Here is an 18,805-nt window from a genome sequence, read left to right as displayed (position 1 = left end):
GAAAGATTTCAAGAGCCAAACCTGTTCTCAGGCTAAGAGCATGGATCAGTAGAATCTTGCTCCCCTGTAGCATACTGTGAGGAAATCCAGCAGAATTAGACAGTTGTTTTTTTTTGTCAGAGATGTCGGTTTAATGTGATAAGAAAACAGCTGTTAAAAGCAGCCAGATAAAAGCAGGATGATAAGCATGAAAGGGGGAAAAAAAACCCGATAGGAAGTTCCTGCAATTTGATTGAACAAATCAGTGTTGTGGGGATCTGGCTCATTCCCTGTCGTGGGTGATGTGGTCGGATTTGGGGCTGTGCACTCCAGAGCAGAGTATTAGTGCTTAAATCAATGAGGTTCGTTGAGGACTTTAGTAGGTGGAGCAGATTAAGCTGTTGGCCCTGCTAGAGGCAGCTGAGGTGGAGCGAGCTCCAAACTTTCCCCTTCATTATCAAAGAGCACGACCCGATTGCACTGGGCCCTTCCTAAATAAATGTGCTCTCCTAAAGCACGAGCCAAGAGTGCACACAGGGTGGTTATAAGCATCTTAACTCTCTTTTAGACAGGGAAATGTGCCCAACAGGCAAATGTGGAATGTGCTGTTAGAAAAGGAGCGTTGTTGAGAGGTGCTGGTGACCCAGGGAGGACAGGTGGGTGGAGGCTTTCCTGTCCTCTGCACTCAAACCAAGGCCAGCTCTGGGTTTAATTTCAATTCCAAACCAGTTATGAAGGGTCTGTGTTCCATCCCTCTTGGAGACCAGGCTCCATCCTTGATTCCAGCCAAGCTGTGCCAGGCCCTGCTCAGGGGGACACAGAGGTGACCAGGTGGAGCTGAAGCTGTTTCCCAGCACAGCAAACACCTCTCTGCTGAGGAGAGTTTGTCTTTGCTGGGTAATGAGCTCTGCTTCACTCAGGACTGAGTTTCTGCTGGAGGGATCAGGGTGAGGCACAAAGGAGGATGCAGCACTGGGTGCTTCCTGCAGCTTCTTTTCTACAAAGCACAAGCTCATTAACTGAGATCCTCTCTGAGCTGCTGCTGGCCTGGCTTCCTRCAGAGGAATCCTGTGCAGTTTGTCTTGCTCCAGTAGCATCTTGAAGTCTTTCAAAACCATGCATTGCAGCAATTCTTTTCTTTTGACTTTTAGGCTTTTGCAAGTGTGACATCTGATAGTGGAGCTTCAGCTGAAGGGAGAGTTGTTCATGTACAAAATGCAAAGCCATGGCTTGGGCTGTGAGAGCCTTTCCATGACTGGTAAAATGCCCTGCCAATGTCTCTGTTTGTATTTGAAGTACAAAATCGTTTATGCAGAAAGCATAAACTTTTTTTTGAGTGTCAGCATGGGCAGCCTCGCTCCTCTTGCAAGTTATTTTATGGCTGTAAATGGGATGTAAGTGGATTTTCTGCCTTGTACTATCTGTCTGARGGAGGATAAAATTCTCTGTTGACACTGTCATGCTCAGGTAAAACAGTAACCCTGAATTTTAGCAGTTTTACCTTACTAAGTTCACAGATATTGCAACTTTAAAATTTTATTTTTTTAGTATGCATGACTTCTTGAAGAAGTGAAGCCAAAATAAGCTTTAAAGCAAGAATTTACCTTACTCAACCTGACTACTTCTTTTTTTTTCCAGTGAGACCACAGCAGAATCATATCCCTCACAGAGTGCAGCACTGTTTTCTGCTTACATGTTGCTCCTGAAGAGCTGCATTATTTTGCAGTTTTTTCACAGAGCTTGCACTAGTGGTTTGTAGGAAATCATTAGCTGTGCTACTGTTTCAGTGTSTGTACTGGGAAATCCACTTTTATCTGTTCCTGCTTACCAGTCTGTTGCRAAAGGCTTGCCTTGCATCTACTGAAACATGATTAATTTCTGGGGGTRATGATGAAACTGCAGTGCTTTGATAAATTGATTATTTTATGCTCTGCTAGAAATGGATACTTAAAAGGAGATCTGAATGAGAGAGTCAAGAGCSAGTTACTGTTTGGAGTTAGCTAATAGGGAATAGGCCAATCCGGCTGCCACTGGTGTCAGTGAGGATACTGAATAAAATCAGGCATGCAGTAATTAATTACCTACAGATGATGGTTTTTGAAGGTGTGAATAAAAAGTTTTATGTATTGACTGAAAAATAAATCTGTTAGATAATTTTCTTTCTTTTTTTCTCTGTTTTCTTTGTTTCCCTTCTTTCTGTGTGACTTCAGCAGCAGAGCTCTTTGCCTGCTGAGCAACAGGCACCTGTAAATTCCTCTGCCCAGGTCAGTGTGAATATGTCAAATATGGCATGGGCTCTTATGTAGGCTGATGTTACACACCAGTGCATGTTTAATTTCACCCTTTGAAAATCATCTTGAAGGTGGGTATTTTAGTGGTTTAGGGAAAAAGCACCTACACAATGATTGCTGAGTGTTACAGTAATGAAGTTTTGTGGAAACAGGTATTTTCTGAAAGAGCATTGTGAAGTCAGAGGTGAATGATTTTAAGTRTTGTGTTTAACAGTCATCTTATTACTGACATGCAGGGTATTATAGTTATTATAGTTGAGCCAGGAATTGAAAAGTGGTGCACTTAAACTTCTACATTGTTCTTATTTTCAACAGCACTGTTATGTACTGCCTTCACTGAAAGGTTGAAGGGGGATAGTGCCTGTAAGGCTGAACTCGTATTTGTGGGAATAGTCRAATCTTTTGAAAAATAATGCAAAGCATGGAGGCTTTGTAAATAGCTAAAGTGTTRTTTGCATGATTTTATTAATTAATAGTTTCTATGTAGGAGTTTTCTTAGCATCAGAATATCCAGCAAGCCAGGATTTTCATCRCTCTATTGTATTTTTGTTCATAGAGAAGAAGAGGCATTAAGAGATATTGGAGAGATTTAAGAACTAAGTCAGAAATGATTTCTGCAAATTTTCCATCCTGGGCAGTTGGTAGTTACTCATGAACATGGTTTGAAAAGCCCTGGTGGGGGTGGAAATTGCGCTTTCAAAGATTGGCTCAAAAGATGAATGTGCTGCTGATGTAACAGAGCASTTGTCTCAGGTGACTGGCTCCATCCTTGCCTATTGTTTTTCCCAGGAAAACAAGATTTGATTTTAGGTGGGAAAAGGCTGTTTTATGATTAATGACACAACCACCCTGGTCTTCACGTGCTTTTTGTGCTAAACAAGAGTGTTTTTACAGGGATCAAAGTACTTCTTTTTTGGTCCTTCAATTTTCTTCACTTACAGGAAGCTTCTGATCTGCTTGAATTTGGCTTTACATCCAGTTTGGACCTGAATTTTTGGGTTACAACAGCATAAAACTATTTAATGGRCCCAGGGTGCTCCAACCCAACCTGAGACTATTATCTGGTATTTTAGATTTTCAGTGCTGTGCTTAGTACTCCCTACCTATACTCTTTATACACAAAAATTGGTATTTTTCCTCAGCTTGTGGAGGAAAAAAAACAATGTGCAGCTTTTCAGATGGTAATAAAAAATGCAGTGTTCAGCTGAGCTTGGACCTGTCCTTTTTGGGATAGGAGATGGCTCTGGAGGGTGTTTTTTTTTTTCTTTTCTAACTTATGAAACAATTTGAGTCTAATCTACTCCATAATTTCAAGCCTTGTATGATATTTCCCATTTGTTACCCTAATAAGACCAAAGGTAAAATTTTATAGCACATTGTGAGCTGAATGGTCAASGTCTTATTAAAGCTCCTTGCTTCCAGGGCAGATGGAAATGAGAGAAGTGTCTCTTGGAGATTGCAGGCCAATTAATGCAATTTTTCTAAACATGCTCTGGCTTATCCTACTGACACTTCCCAGGAAAGTAGAAATTGTCCTTACTGTGGGCTCTGCYTCACAAAAAATAAGAACAACGCAGGTGGTCATACAGAAGGCTCACATAGCCCAGCATCCTGTGTGTGGTGTGGATCAGACTGAGGAGGGTTGGCTCTTTTTTAAAGAGTCCACATGTACTCCTAATTTTGATGCATTCTTAGCAAAGTAAAGCTTTTCACTGTTCAGAAATAATTTTTGTCTTCTAATCCATCACAGCTGCATGTCTTCATATGTTTTCTTTTAAAGATGAGATAAGCAGAAATGGATTCGTTTTTTAAATGCGGATAAATTGTGAGTTTCTGACATGGTGTTTTGTATTTCAGCCTTGATACCTTTCCCTTGAAGTTCCAAAATTATTTGCTTATTATTTTTTGGTTGCTGCTGAGCTGATGTTTCCAGAAGGCTGTCTGTAGTGACTACATCTCTTTTCTGCATTAGAACAGCTAATTCAGAGTCTGTCAGTCTGTATGGATGGTAATACTCCTTTATTACAGTGCAATATTTTGCATTTATTACCATTTAATTTATGCTGTCATTTTGCTGTCCAATCACAGTATGTCGAGACTCTTCTGCATCTTTCACTTCAGTTGTAATTTTGCCTACTCTTAATTGTTGTGTTTTCTCAGTGTAGTTTGGCATTTCATTACCTCCCTGCCCCCTTCTCACACCAGTAACGGGTATTTGGACCAGTGCAGGTCTTAGCACAAATGCTGAGGTGATGTTGTGACTAATGATTATTATTTCCTTTATTTCTTTTCCTTTTTTTTTTTTTCAGTTGGTGATCCACAAGATGCTTTCTATCTCACCATAGCCTACTTTTTTTAAGGCTCTTCTTAAGATTCCTTGAGATTCTTTGCTGAAGGTTTTGGGAAAAGCCCCGTGTTTTGCCACCTGCAAATCCCTGTGGACCGTGTCCTCTTACTGAAGTGCTTGTTAACTGCTTCAGGGAATTCTGACAGATTTGTTGTGCCTGACTGCTCTCTGCAAAATATCTGACTCTTCCTGGGTATATAATGCACCTACTCGTTCAATTCTTTATTATATTTTCTATCAACTGTTCTTTTGTTGAACTTAAACTCAGTGGTCTGTGTCTTTGAGCATTTGGCTTTTCTATGAAATGTTCAACTGTGGGAAGACAGTGAAAGAAATGGAGTATGTTTTCTGTGATATTTTGTGTGTATAGAGGTTTTCTTGGGTTTTTTGTCCCACTCTGAACTGCAGTGTTACAGCTTTGTTCAGAGTTGTGGGGGTCAGAATCAGAAATGGTTATCAYGTTACACTGCGTGACACTGCCAGATTTTACCATGAACATTTTCAAAGCGGCGCCCTGGGGTTTACAAGATAGACTTTATCAGTGGTAATAAGCTTTAATCTATTTATTGCAAAGAATAAATCAAACGCTAGAACTAATGTTGACTGAAACCAAATGTTGTATTACAGTTTTAAGCCTTTCTAGTATATACAATTATCAAGACATAGGGCTGTCTTCATGCCCAGAAAAGGAACTTTAATTTCACATTTTAAAGGTTCCAGAAATAAATTAACAAGTTGGGAAGATACTTTTGTTTTGCTCTCTACGTCTGTGTTCATGGCTCTACAAAACCCTAACAGAATGCCATTACTGCAGGCTTCTGACGCCAGCATTTGTCACTAGCCTTGTATTGCAGCTCTGTTTTGTAGAAAATTTATTTTAGAAGCTTATCTATATTCTCAGCAGGAGAATCTGAAATATCTATATGAAGCCTTGYAATGAAAAGCAGTGGGAGAAAGCTACAGCCCTTGTAAATGCCCACCTTGGGAAGRGCTGGCTGACATTCCAGAATCCTGCCCTTTGTTTTTCAGTGTTGGTCTCTTGGGAAGCACCAGGTCATAGTAGGTACCTGTGACCTTATGTCACACCAGGGCTGAGAGAACTGTCAGCACTCCCCACCATGGCAGCAGAAAGCATTTACTCACTAAATTCTCATCTTGYCCACTGAAGGTTCGAGAAAATCTTGTCTGGGGCTTACAGGACTGTCAGGTGTAGATCAGCACGATCTCCAAATTTTGTCTCATCATGAATTTTCTCTCTGGTCCACTTCAGTGACCTTGCACTTAAAAGGGTCATTTGTTGTAGAACAATGTACTGTCCTCTTCATGATGAAGCCTGGGCTGTTTTGGCAGTGAGCTGATTTTGAGACTTGGATAACAGCCTYAAAATCTTGTGATAAAATTGAAACAGCCAGTCAGTGGAGCACCTGGACATTAAATGATAATCCCACTTAATTTTGTTGTTCTCCCTTCCATTCTATCTGGGATTTGCTGTGCTTCACTTGCAATTAGAAGTGAAAAAGCTTTTGTCATTCATGCAGCAGCTGTGCTCTCAGTCCTGAGCCATCTTAGGGTGGTGGCACCTGAAAGAAATAAAATTTCCACAGTACCCGTCATTTGGTCCCAAGAAATTAGAACCCTGAATGTGACAGTAGCTCAGTGTGTTCTTTGACATTGCTSTTGGTGGCAGGAATAGTTTGTAGGGGCAAACTGTAGTGCTGTGTTCCCAAAACTGAGAGGGGTGGATCAGGCCACTCCTCTCTGTGCTGGATCACTAGGTGTAGCTCAAGTAACCCAATGGCATTCTCCTTGTGTCTTGCAGCACCTGAAATTCAACTCTAGGTTTACCCCAAATAAGTGGCTGCTCCGTGGGGCACCTTTCCAGTCACGTGTGCTTTAATCTGGTGACAACAAAAGGTCGTTTCATTTTTCCTCCAAACACTGCTCTCACTAAATTGCTTGAGCAAAATYGTGTTTGCACTCCTATTTTTTCTCAGCTCCTTAGAGGGAGTCATGGGTTTGTTTTAAGAGGACTCCCAAAGATGGACAGATAAAAAGAAAGTTAACAGAGGCAATTGTGGMTCAWGGGAGGTTCAGATGAGCTCAGATTCAGATGAACCTGCAATTGTCAGTGCGCTGTTTATTCCTCCAGCCAATGTTGGTCTGCTTCATTTAATTTCTGAGCTAGCTGCTTGTCTTATGCTATATTTGATGATCCCCCATACAGGTGACCACTGGTTTACTTGGYCCTTTGTAAAGAGAGTGGAAATACTGTGGGCAGATGGAAATAAGGCCTGAAGTGTGACCCACTGTTGAGTGAGGTGAGTTAGAAGCACWTTTCGGAGAAACAAGAGTAGGCAGCTCACCTTCTGAGAAGGTCTAGAGCTGTGTGGAAGCTGAGAGGAAATTCCTGCTGCTCCATTCATGCAGATTGAGAGCCCATTTGGGGTTAGCAGGGTCACTTGTGCAGTTCATGGTGCCTGAGCCTTGCTGGTGCTGCTGTGACTTGGAARGGTGACAGGTCCCAGAAGCATCAGCATCTCTGTCTGAGGAAATCCTCTGGCTGTCCTTCATCAGACTTGTGATGTTTTAGGGGAAAATTTAAATGTTTTGCCAGGGAGAAACCACTGAACCAATTTTCACYATTGCAATGGTTTGATTTCCCACTTGCCAAGTGTGCAGGGCTGGTAGCTGTGGGTGTGTGAACCCTGGCTTCTTCCAGGGTGCTGTACCCAGCTGTTGGCAGGGCTGGGCAGTGCCCTGGCAGCTGCCTTGGCATGAGGTGTGTGGGATATAAGCTGCTTCTCAAAGGTGCTGTGTGAATATTCACGGTGTGCCAGGTGCTGGAAGGTGCCTTCGATCACATCTGATCTCGCTGGGTTTCATTGCTCTGGTATAAATMAAAAATCGTTGCCTCAGGTTTTTTACACAGCAGGGCTGATATTGGCAGTGGTACCTTGTTAAAATGAAGGAGTGTCTGTCTCATTACARATAATGGGAGCCCAACCTGCATTTTCTGCTTTGTGACAATATACTGCACCAGATAAAAGTCCAGTGAGACTTATGTGCAAGTTCAGAACTTTTATACTGTTTCTCAAGAACTGAGAGGTTCTGTTACTTGGGAAGAGGTGAAATTTGATATTTGCTTTCTTTTTATTTGTACAGTAATATCAGAGTTCAAAGGATAGACATGCTAAGGAATTATAAGAACTGATTGCTGGCAGGTTTTTACAATATGATTTGCATCACTCTTCTCTTTAAAACAAGTTCTCTGCTTTTGTTTCCACACATCCCGTTGGCATRAAGTTTGCTTTGTTCATATTTATGGCTAAATGTATTTATCTGTATTACTTTTAGAAACTGAAATATCAAGTATATGAATATAGTGTGCTGCAGATAGTAAATGTACAATTTATTCAATTTATGATGGTTCAGGGTATCGTGTACTTTCATAACAGCATTGCCCTCTCCAAAAATGAGACAAAACTCTTGAGACTGTTGTCACCACAGTTAAGCAGGAATGAAATGCAGTATTAGGGGTCCAAATCCCTGTGGCATTTACTGAAAGCAGGATGGCGAATAGCTGTGAACACATCCAAGTTCAGATACCTAATTTGGGAGCCTCAMGGCCACATAGTCACCAGAGCTGCCATGGGGTGATTCAAAGCTCTGAATTTAGAGCCTGATTCTCTCTTCTTGACTATGTGACGCATTGAGCTCCTTGACTTAATGTTTAAATTAGCTGCCTAGATTGAATTGATTCTCCACCTCTCTTCTCTGCTTGCCTTTTGCTGTTTTCTGCTTCCTTCTTCTTGTTTTTAATTGTTTATCTTTGAAAGTTACCTAGTTAATGATAATGGATATGGATAGCAGATCCAAGTGATGGAACATCTACCTAAGGAAAGTGAAGGTAGAAGCACTTTCCTCTTTATTGAAAGTTGCATCTTGTTTCCATTCTGAATCTTGGTAGGTCTGGCTTTGATTTTCAGGCACTGGARCTCTGCAAGGTGAGGCAGCCCCATAGCAGAAGATACACTTTCTGTGTATGTGCAGGAATTAAGTAGATGTAGTTAGGTTCCTTCTTCACCTTTTCACTTACAAATTAAATATCCTTAATTCCTTTATTTTTTTTTTTACCCAGGCATTTAATTCTGATTAATAACCGACTATGGTAATACTATTAAGCTGTYCCAGCCTCTGTGTATTTTTATAAGGATTGTGCCAGTGTTCTGGAAAATGTAGGTGAAATGGGGGAGGCTTTTGGTGTGGGGGCACTGCAGCACTCCCTGTGGTGTCGTGGTTTGAGAGGGTTTTGGGGGTCAGTGGACATCCAGTGTTGATTGAACATTGGAGAGAAATCCCCAGTGCAGTGGGGTCAGTGATTGTAAGAAGCCCCGAAGGGGAAAACAGAGCACTTGTCACAGGTAATGCAATTGGAGAGAGGTGGGAAGGGTATCACAGTAATTTCCTCTTACTTTTTGTCTTCTTTGTCTTTCCGGTGGCATTGAGGCACTTCTCAAAGAGAAKAAAGAAATGTAGAAAGATTTGGATGTTTATTTTGGTTTCTTAACAGGCTTTTTTTCCCCTCCATCCACAAATCCAGAGTTGTTTTTGCTGTGCATAACTGAGATTTAGTGATGCTGTTGTTCTTGGCTTGCCAACTGGACAGAACCAGGAGGGAGTAGCTCCTCTGCCCCAGCCTCCCTCTGCAGCCTGGGCTCTTTTCCCAAGGCAAGAATAAATTTCTGGTTATCCCATTCTCAGTAACAGCTGAGCTCTTCTYCTGTTTGCAAAGACAAGAGTTCCTTTTCTGTCACACTCATTTATTTTGAGTAGAGATAGTGAAATCCCAATCTTCTTTTGTGTTTCCAYCGGACTGGGTGACAGAGCCGTCATGTTCAGGGGAAGGAGGCTCAGATAAAGCAGCTCTGGGTTCCTGTGCCTGAATTCCCTCCTGCACAGGGCTCTGTCCTCTGTGGTGGTGACAAAGGTGTCTAAGGAGGCAAAATCAAGATTCCTGAGCAGGCTGCAAACTGAGCAAACCCTTTCTCAGTTTCCTGCCTTTTTTTTTTTCCTTCCCAAAGGCTACAAAGGCATGGAATGAGCCATGTGAAAACTGATTTGCATTTCCWTTAAAACCAGATGAAAATAGAAGTGAAAGTTAACATGCAGCTTTTTGTGGAAGCTGAGAGAATACCAGTATTACCATTAGGATCACAGAATATAAAGGTCAGCTAACAGAAAATATTTGGGTGACAAGTCAATGGCAGTTTTGCAGATGTTCAGTCCATCCTCTGCTTCACTTTCTGTCTTCATCCCAGTTCATTCAATTTTCAAGAGTTTATTTTAGCTATTTGCGAGGGGTTTACTATTTTTTTTGTCTCTTTTTAAACTGATTTAGACTAGAAATACCGTGTATTCCCTTCAGGAAGTTTTTTGCGAAGAGTGCCTGGTGTTTAGTGAATAATAATGATCAATAACAGAAAATTAAATCCAAGAGTTGTCTGTTTTTTAGTCTAATTAACCCTGAGAATTATCTCCCAGTGTTACAGCCCTCTCAAGCAGGATGAGTGAGGTGCACAGGTAGCTTTAGTAACAACATGCTACAAGCAGCTTAGAACATGTTTYGATGGCTCTTTAGTATTTTGGATCAGTAATACTTTTTTGGCAGCATCGAATGTGGGGAATGCATAATCTTCCTGAGCAGCCAATTAAAATAATGACTTGGATGGCAAGTTCCTCTCCTTTTTCCTCCTGTGGATGGCTGTACCCTTCCCATCAAAGGAGTTGTATCTTAATTGGCAATCCCCCTGCATCTGCTCACTCCGTCACCCCCTACAGAGAGGCACAGCGCTTAATTAAAAGGGAGTTTGTGTTTGTTTATCTCTGGAATTTCACTCGTGGTTTTGTAGAGGTTTCAAAGGCGGATGAGTTTATAGAGACCTTGATAAGTAACTAATCCTGTAATATTATTACTTTAGAAAAAGATTTTTTTTAAAAAAAAAAAATTCATGGAGTTGAGCAGAAGCCCCAGAGTGGCAAACCTTTGTGTGTTGGAAAGGGATGCACCAGAGGACCCAGTCCCCCTGTGAGGGTGATAGAACCACCATGAAATGTGGTGGCTTTGCTGCACCATTCCTCTGATGTGCTTTTCCTTTTGAAGGACTGGCTGTTCGTGGAAGTGGCAAAGTGGATCTGCCATCAGAGAAACTTCAGTTTGTGGCTACTCAAATGAGCTTTGTATGAAAAATACTGAAATCAGCAACTCATTTCTTCTAAGACTATAGTTTTGTGCCTCTGTCTTAGGCCCTTTGGATTTATGTCTCAGCTTTAACTCTCTAAATTACTTGCAGAGAATTGCATACTTCTGTCATCAAGGTTTTTGTTAAAATCACTGCTGAAGTGCAGTGGGATCCCCTGAGACAAATGTGAAGTTCTTCACTTGGCTTCAGATACCAGTGGTCTGGAAAAGATTGCTTTTCATTTTAAGGGAAAATGAGTGGAATGAGGTTCTTGGGAGCAGCATTTTCTGAATGTCGTGGCTTTTTTGCTACCTCCTATCCTTCCTCTTGTGCTGCCCAAAGGAAGGCACATTGCCAGGGATGCACTGGCTGGGCTTTGGGAGCTGCTTGGAGAGCACAGTCATCCTGCCAGGCTCTTGCTAGGATTGGACTGACCTTGAGCTGGGAAAGCTGCTCTGTACCCACCTCTTGCCCATCTCTTCTCAGCCATGTTCTGCTGAGGGGTTCAGCTTCTGCCATGCCAGATGTTCCATGGCTTCTGTGCTCTGTCAAGCCGAGGGGTGTTAGTATTTCACACCACTTGGTTTTAGAAGATGCTTAAAATTGGATGATAAAATATCTGATTATTCTGAATTGGGTTTCTTCTCCCTCTTTTTCTCCCCCCTGCCAGTTGCTGGTTTGCCAAGGCTGAAATAAAGGCAGGGATGGCAGAATTGTGACTGGGAGTGGTGGCACATGCATATTTCATAGACCCATAAGGGACAATGTTGGAATTTATCTTGCATGAAACAATGCTGACATCTCATGATTGGAACCATGCTACAGAGACGGGCAAGGAGTAGCCGTGCATAACTCATAACTCTGCTCTGGCATGGTTGGAAATGTCTGCAAAGTTAGAAATGTCATTTCAGTAGAAAGCTTCTGAGTGTTTGGGCTTGACCCAGGGATGTCCTTTCACACTGACTTGCAGGACACTTGGCACAAAGCTGTGGTTTTGTCCCTGCTAGGCTTTGCCAGTGCTGGACCATGAGCACAGCACGCTCAAGAGGACAGCAGTGAAAAGAAACAGTGAATTGAATTTATGCTAGTGGTATGGACCAGAAATAAAGCTGCTGGATAGATKAGTGAGGGTGGCAGTACTTGCTCTACCTCCACTGGCTCATTAAATACAATGAATCTAAGCAAAAAGGGTCGCTCTCCTGCTTTCCCTGAAGTTCAGAGTGATCTTGCTAAAGTGGTCCTATATTGAGCTCCCTGGTGTGTGGTGTGTGGAGCAGGGATTGGAGCATGAAGTAGAAAGTATTTAGATATGATGTACTGTAAACTGCATTTCTGCTCCCCTGAGCCAGAGAATTTAACTGCATGTCTAATGTAGTTAGTGCAGAGGCAAATCAGTCCCTTGCYGTGCTCACTTGGGTGGGGGAGGAGGAAGTCAGAAATCAAAACATGAATTGCCTGAAATTTTGGTGGTATTTTYRGTTTTGTTTTTTRTTTGTTTGGTTTCTGGGATTTGGGGGGAGAAGGTGTAAAGAGAAGCTCTTCTGGAGTGGAAGTGCTATAAAAGTAATAGGAAACCATTGAACAAATGGATTTTCTGTTTGCTTTATGCACTCTGCTTTTCAGTTCCATTAGGACACATTAGACTCATGAAGGTGACCAGCAAAATTGTCTTSACAAAGATTTCAGCAAGGAGATAAAAATAAATAAGTTAGCAAAGASTGACTGGAAAGACCCTACCAATTACCAGTTCTTCAACCTCCTTGCTCAATTTTCTTGTGAGCTAATATGATAGGAGGAGGAGGAACACACCTTCATCAGAATGCTGCACAGGAGAACAGGGTTGCTATTAAAAGCCCAATAATGACTTGTATCGGTTTATGCAGATTTGCACTGCTGGGTTACTCTGTGCCTGGCACTTGGCAAAGCACAGATAACATTTAAATCAGGCAGTAAGTGTAATTAAGTACTACCCTTCAGCGCATCTCTCCTTTTAAGACATTTTTATACACCGTGATTTAGAATATGACAATTGGGTGAGATTAAAGCAGCAAATTGTGCCTATAAAACAAGCCCTGAGAATAGCAAGGGACTGTAAAATTTTATAAAGGGGAATACAGCACATGCCTCCAATCCGATAAAACTTTTGTGAGCTGGGAGATTAACTGTGAAATACAAATAAGATGATACAGTATGCATAGCATTCAGATAGTAAATTACTTGTTATTGTAACAACTTACTCCTTCTATGSAGATTCCTTACTGAACTTTTCCAGAACATCTCACCATGTGACTGATTACTGTAGGTGTGGAGAGAAGGTAGGAAATCAGACAGATATGGTATCCCTGTAGGAAAAGCAGTGGTATAAACGTAGCACAAAAGATCATCTGTGCTGAAACATAAGCAGTCAAGCTTGTGATTGGTTTCTTCYTCAGCTTCACTGGAGCTGCATTTGCAAAGTGAAAAAAAAAAAAAAAATCCTTACCTTATTTCAAATCCTTAATAAGACCCACTGGAAGGTTGTCTTTGGTAACAGAAATGTTGCTTTATGTGGGAAGTCTAAAATGTTGTTCTCTGTTGTGCTTGACAGTGTTTGGCTGATTATGTTCTGCTGCACCTTGAGTGCATCTGAGCATGTTCCTCAGCTTCACTTGGCACACCTGAAAAGGCTCTGAGCTTTTTTAGAAGCTTCTTGCTTAATTTGTAACCCTCAAACCTTGTGGGCCACAAGTCACCTGGACACATGGCACGGAGGCTGTCACTGATAGCAGGTGAAAGGCAGTGACTCCMGTGGTATCACTGGTCCCAGAGGCTTCTGCTATTCATCAGCTCTTGTGTTATGGCATTGCCCTTCACAGTCTTATTGATCTCACATATTCTCCCTTTCTTTTCCCTTCACACTAATCCTCCCTCGTTCAGTCTTGAAATGCTTTTTGTAGATTTTTTTAAATGGATTTCTTAATTACCCTTAATTGATAACTTAGTAGTCCTTTATTAAGAGCCATAGAGCCTAAAGATATTCAGCTGAAATGCCTGGTGAAGGCATGCAGAACCCAAAAACCTGCTCGTTTCTTCACAGCTGTGTTAGCTGTACAGAGAAATTGTGTTGCATTGAGCCCACTGCATGTCAGTCATGTTAAAAGGAAGATTGTGCATGTGGAACAGGGAGGAGGATGATGGCTGGATTTCTTACTGTCTGATATTCTCTGACCACCTTTGCTCTGCMTAAAAGAACCCAAACAACTTTATGACACTTGGTTTTAATGATGTATTATATAAGGAAACAGTAAAACTGGAAGGAGAGGTTTGAATYATTCTGGAGAAGAGTATTACATTTCAGTAATAGGACAGTTGGGTTTTAAAGGCTGAGCATCACGGCATTATGAACAAAATATAAGGCCAAGCCATGGATAARTAGCAGAGTGAGGAAGGAAATGGAGAGGAAATGAGTGGGAGCCTCTGAAAATGCAGCTGCATAGGCAGGCAAGCATTTTGGGGGCACATGTCATGCTCAATCCTTGTTTTGATGGGGGGATGTTTATCTGTGTGTGTGTTGCTTTTATGCTTGACTTCCTTTTGACTTTTGGATTTATTATTCAGTGCCGTATTTATTTTGAGATTGTTTTGATATTGTTAGGGAGATGTCAATACTTCTGAATCAACACTAAAAACATTCTGGTGTACAGAAATGTTGACCTTTTCTTCTTGCTTGGTTTGAAAAGTCAGTTCAAAATGGCAAGGTTTTGTGCAGAATGGAAATTCTCTTTTCTGTGTGAAGCAGGTACAGCCAAAACAGGTGCTCTTATCCCACCAGTGGTCTTATCTGTCATCATGTTTTGTTTTCCTGGGGAAGACAGGAATTTGCTTCTCCAAATCCTGTTGCTGCTGRATGTCCAGGAAGGTCTTGGGTGGGTTCACTGCTTCAGCTCCTGCTGCGATTCCTCAAATCACAGCGTCAGTGTCTTGCTGAATCAAACCAGAACAGTTAAAACATTTCAAAACATCTGTAGGAAGTCATTAGCATAGAAAAGACTTTTGCAAATGGAAGTCCCAAATGTTCTAGACAGTGTTCTGACAAGCTGTCAGCGAGCAGCACRTCTCTCCTGATCCCGGTGGGAAGGCAGCTGCCTCTCGCACCCCCTGAGCACGGCAGAGCCCCGGGAGCTCCAGGCTGGCTCTCAGTTCATGCTGAATCGGATCCATCTTGGCCTCCTCATCTGCCCAGCAGCCGAGTTCACAGCTCATTATGTTGGTGCTGCTGCTCAGGGGAAGTTTTTCCCCACGGGATGACATTGATACCAATTTTTCCCAACCCAGTGTTCACACTCTTTGTTTTTTGTTTGAGTGATATGGACCCACAGCCTTTCATTAGTTGTCTTCTAATGGAAGCTTTTGGTGATGATAAACTCATCTTTGGGATTTGGCCTCTACTGTTCATGTGTATGTTGGTGCCTGTGGTTGGTACCAGAGAATTACCCAGCCCATAGTGACCTTCAGGATGAGAAGGACCACAGCTGAAACTGCAGTGTGACAGCTGCCTGCACTGACTTATTTGACTGGGACCAGAATCCTTTAGTATTTTTTTTTTCTCTATTTTCACTCAGGTTTTGCTGATACCTCCTATTGCTTAATCTACCTTTCAGAAGCATCAGCCTATTTTTTTTGCATTAGGGCTTGTAGGGAGTAAGCACAGAAACTGGTAGAACATTTGTTCTACTTGTAATAGGAAGGGCTTCATCTGCAAATTTGATCTATAAGCTGTATTTGACTTATCTGTGTACTTTAGTATTAAGATTTGTTTTCTTATTTGGATTGGTTTATAATTGGTCTATTGGGATGGCTGTGCTTGTTGATTAAAAACYAAAAAAASCAAAATAATGTATTTTCTTCTCAAAGTAATGCTTATGTTTTTAAGTTTACATTTAAAGCTCCTGAGAGTGAACAAAATGGGCAGAGGTTAAATAAAGTGAATTGCTCTGTTTTAACTTTGGGGAAAATGTACAACAGTAGGGATGCCAGTATTCCACCTCAGGTAGGGATTTGTAGGTCCAACCCTGTTAACATTAATGGGAGTTAAGTAAGCAAATCCTCTGCTCATGGATGGGGAAAATGGAGCTCTTAATTGAAACTGCTGCTCAGCAATGCAAATAGTTATTTTCAGCTTTCCTGAGCAAGCACGTGAGAGCTTCTGTGCTTGGGAATCCTTTTTAACATTGCTGGGCTGTGTTGGTGCTCTGACTGGGACTCCTGAAGAGTTAAATGCGTTTGGGTGTCCTGTGTCTTCTGGGCCATATGAGGAGATAGCACATAAAGGAGCTTCTGATTTGTGAGTGATGGASTGACTGAAACTCCACTGTGTAGTGTGTGGGTCTGCACTCCAAATCCTCTACATTCCTCTTTTCCTGCTGCCCTGAAGCCAAAGTATTTCATGTCTTCTTGAAGCACTTGTGTCGCTTGAGGAAATACTTGGGAAGTGATGGGGTGTTATGGTTYTGAAAAATGCCAGTGTCAAATTGTCTAGCATGGTCATTCCTTTACATATAGCCATGATTTGTCAGGGATTCTTGCTTAATTAAAGACTTAATTACCTTAGATCAAGCATAACTATTATATTATTTTAAAAATTTAAGAGGATTAAGACTAAAAATACCRATGGCTCAGGTGTTCTTTCACTGAAAAGCCAGCAGCTAATGTGATTTGTCGTTGTGAGCTGTCCTTGTCTCATGCAAATTATTTTTGGTCTTTCATTCTCTGGAATGCTGTGGGTTTTGGCAGGTTTTTGTCCTTTGAGATATTTTGGCATTAAATAATGTATTCCATTAAAACTTGCATAGTTYGTGTAGCTTGGTTAATAGTTGATTTGTGGATTAGGTGAATAGGTACAAGAAGTATACATGAGACATGGTATAAAGCCAGAACTTCAGTAAAAAGTTACTCCATTTCAAGATCTGTGCTTGAAAGCTTCTGTATTAAACCTTTGTGCTCCTTCCCAATCAGAAAAAAAAAAAAAAAAAACATTTTCCGTTTGTGTATGTTAGTTTGTCTTTTTTAAAGTATCATGTGATAGTGGAGATGAAGTTTTTTCTGAGTAATTCCCTTTACTGTCTGCATTTCAGTGATAAAACCTCTGTTCAGTGCTAGGTTGTGAGTTCCTTGAAGTCACCAATAAATCATTTCTCTTAAATATCTGYTTTATTACTTAAGGGTTGTGCAAAGACTGAATTCTGTAATCATATAAAAACACATTATCTGTTTCTGGGAAAAACAATGGCAACAAAATGTGCTGCTGGGTCGTCCCTTCAGGGCTAGATGATGCTGTGAAGAGGTGGGTACAGAGGAAGGAGAGGATGCACAAATGAATATGGTATTTGCATCCTTAATAGTCTGCTTTCCTTTCTTATTAAATAAGAGAAGTTAAATATTAGTTGAGGTATTATGATATTATGGTGCATTACGTACCTCCAGCTGCAAACTAAAGGGATGATGTTGTTCTGTAATCTCTTTTGAAGAGGCTGTGTTTGGAAATATGGATCATTAAAAGCCCAGAAAGCAATCCAACAACCCAGACACGTGTTTTGGCATTCTTGGGTTCCCTGGATTTCATTAATGCTAGTTGTTGCCTGTCACATCAAGACAAAGTTATTTTTACCTTGAAATCTGTGGTGAACAAATCATGGACTAACTTGGCAGTGCTGGGATAGTGGTTGGACTCGATCACCTTAAGGGTCTTTTGCCACATAAAGGATTCTGTATCTCTTTCAAATGAGGCCCTCTTTAAATGGCTTTCCTGTCCAATTGAAGGCAAGCAACAGTGGGCTTGGAGAAGCATCTGGTCCACTATCTCATTTGCTGTTGTTCTGAAAAAAATCCCTTGCATGCAAGCTAAGCATCAGCATCTTGTACCTTTTTACCTTTGAAGACATTTATGTAGCTGTGTCTGGGCCATGAGAAGAAATTAATGTGTGTCTCAGGGAAGCCTTGGAATGTGAGAGGATGGAAGAGGCATCAGGTGTATTGTGAGAAAGAAAATGCAGTGGAAAGTCATTTTGGAGTTTACATCAGTACCATCTYTCTGAAAAGAGAAATTCCTTCTTGTGCTGCATGCTGGCTCCTCAGGCTGTGCCTCTCTGCAGAGGGAGTGTTGTCTGGGTGTTTGCAGGTCTCACTGTGCCATCAGGGGTGAGCCACTGGCACAGGAGCAATACTGAAAGCCTCAGCAGTATGGATGGCTCAGATGGATTTCCTGCCAGGAGAACTCTTGAGAGTGCAGCAGGTTATCTGCTGTGTCTCCAAGCCATACTTATTTCCTATATGGAAGTGTATTTCATAATCTTCCACTGAAATGTGAAGTAAAACTGCACCTACAGTTGGCTCAGAATAAATGGTTATTTATTATCATCATCACTGTGCTAGGGCTGAGTGGTCAACATTTCTGGGAAATTATGTTTGCTTGAAAAAACACACTCCTTGAATGTATTGAAGAGTCAGACTAGCAAAGCCTTAGCATGTCTGTGCTTAGTGCCAAACCAAATAGACCAAACTATTCCTTCTCTTTATCAGTGAACTTGTATCTGTTTTGCTGTAAATTAAACAAGTCGTTCTTGTATAATTGTTGGTGCACACAGGCACCAGCTGTTCTTCCTCCTCATCCTAATCACTTCRCACGTTTGATGGTGGTTCTTTCATGCTTTCCTGGTCTCTTCTCTACACTGCATGTTTGGTTATTTGTTTGATTTAACATGAATGTTCTGTTTAGCATGTTAGTGAGTTTGGAGTGCCTTCTGCTGTGCTTTTGTGGTTTGACCCTGTCAGTTTAATGAGCAGTACATAAAACTGAACCCTGTGTGCCACCCAAAGCTGCCTCAGTGTTCAGGAGATATTTTGATGTTAAACGTGACTTAGATGGCTCCTATGAAGTGTTTGTGGTGGTAGTGCTTCAAAAAAATGTGTGA

The 18,805-nt window shown here is 41.4% G+C and overlaps 1 protein-coding gene across 1 annotated transcript in view; it reads left to right on the top strand.

Moving 5' to 3' along the window:
• The window catches only part of SGCD (sarcoglycan delta), a 291,805-nt gene that overhangs the window by 5,766 nt on the left and 267,234 nt on the right, over positions 1 to 18,805 (top strand). The window lies entirely within an intron of this gene.

This window comes from Malurus melanocephalus, unplaced genomic scaffold (genome assembly GCF_030028575.1).
Source record: "Malurus melanocephalus ecotype Western Australia unplaced genomic scaffold, MMel_1.1 scaffold_399, whole genome shotgun sequence".
In the NCBI taxonomy this organism is placed as follows: domain Eukaryota; kingdom Metazoa; phylum Chordata; class Aves; order Passeriformes; family Maluridae; genus Malurus; species Malurus melanocephalus.
Note: the sequence above shows the minus strand (reverse complement) of the source record. Positions and strands in the feature narration are given on the sequence as shown.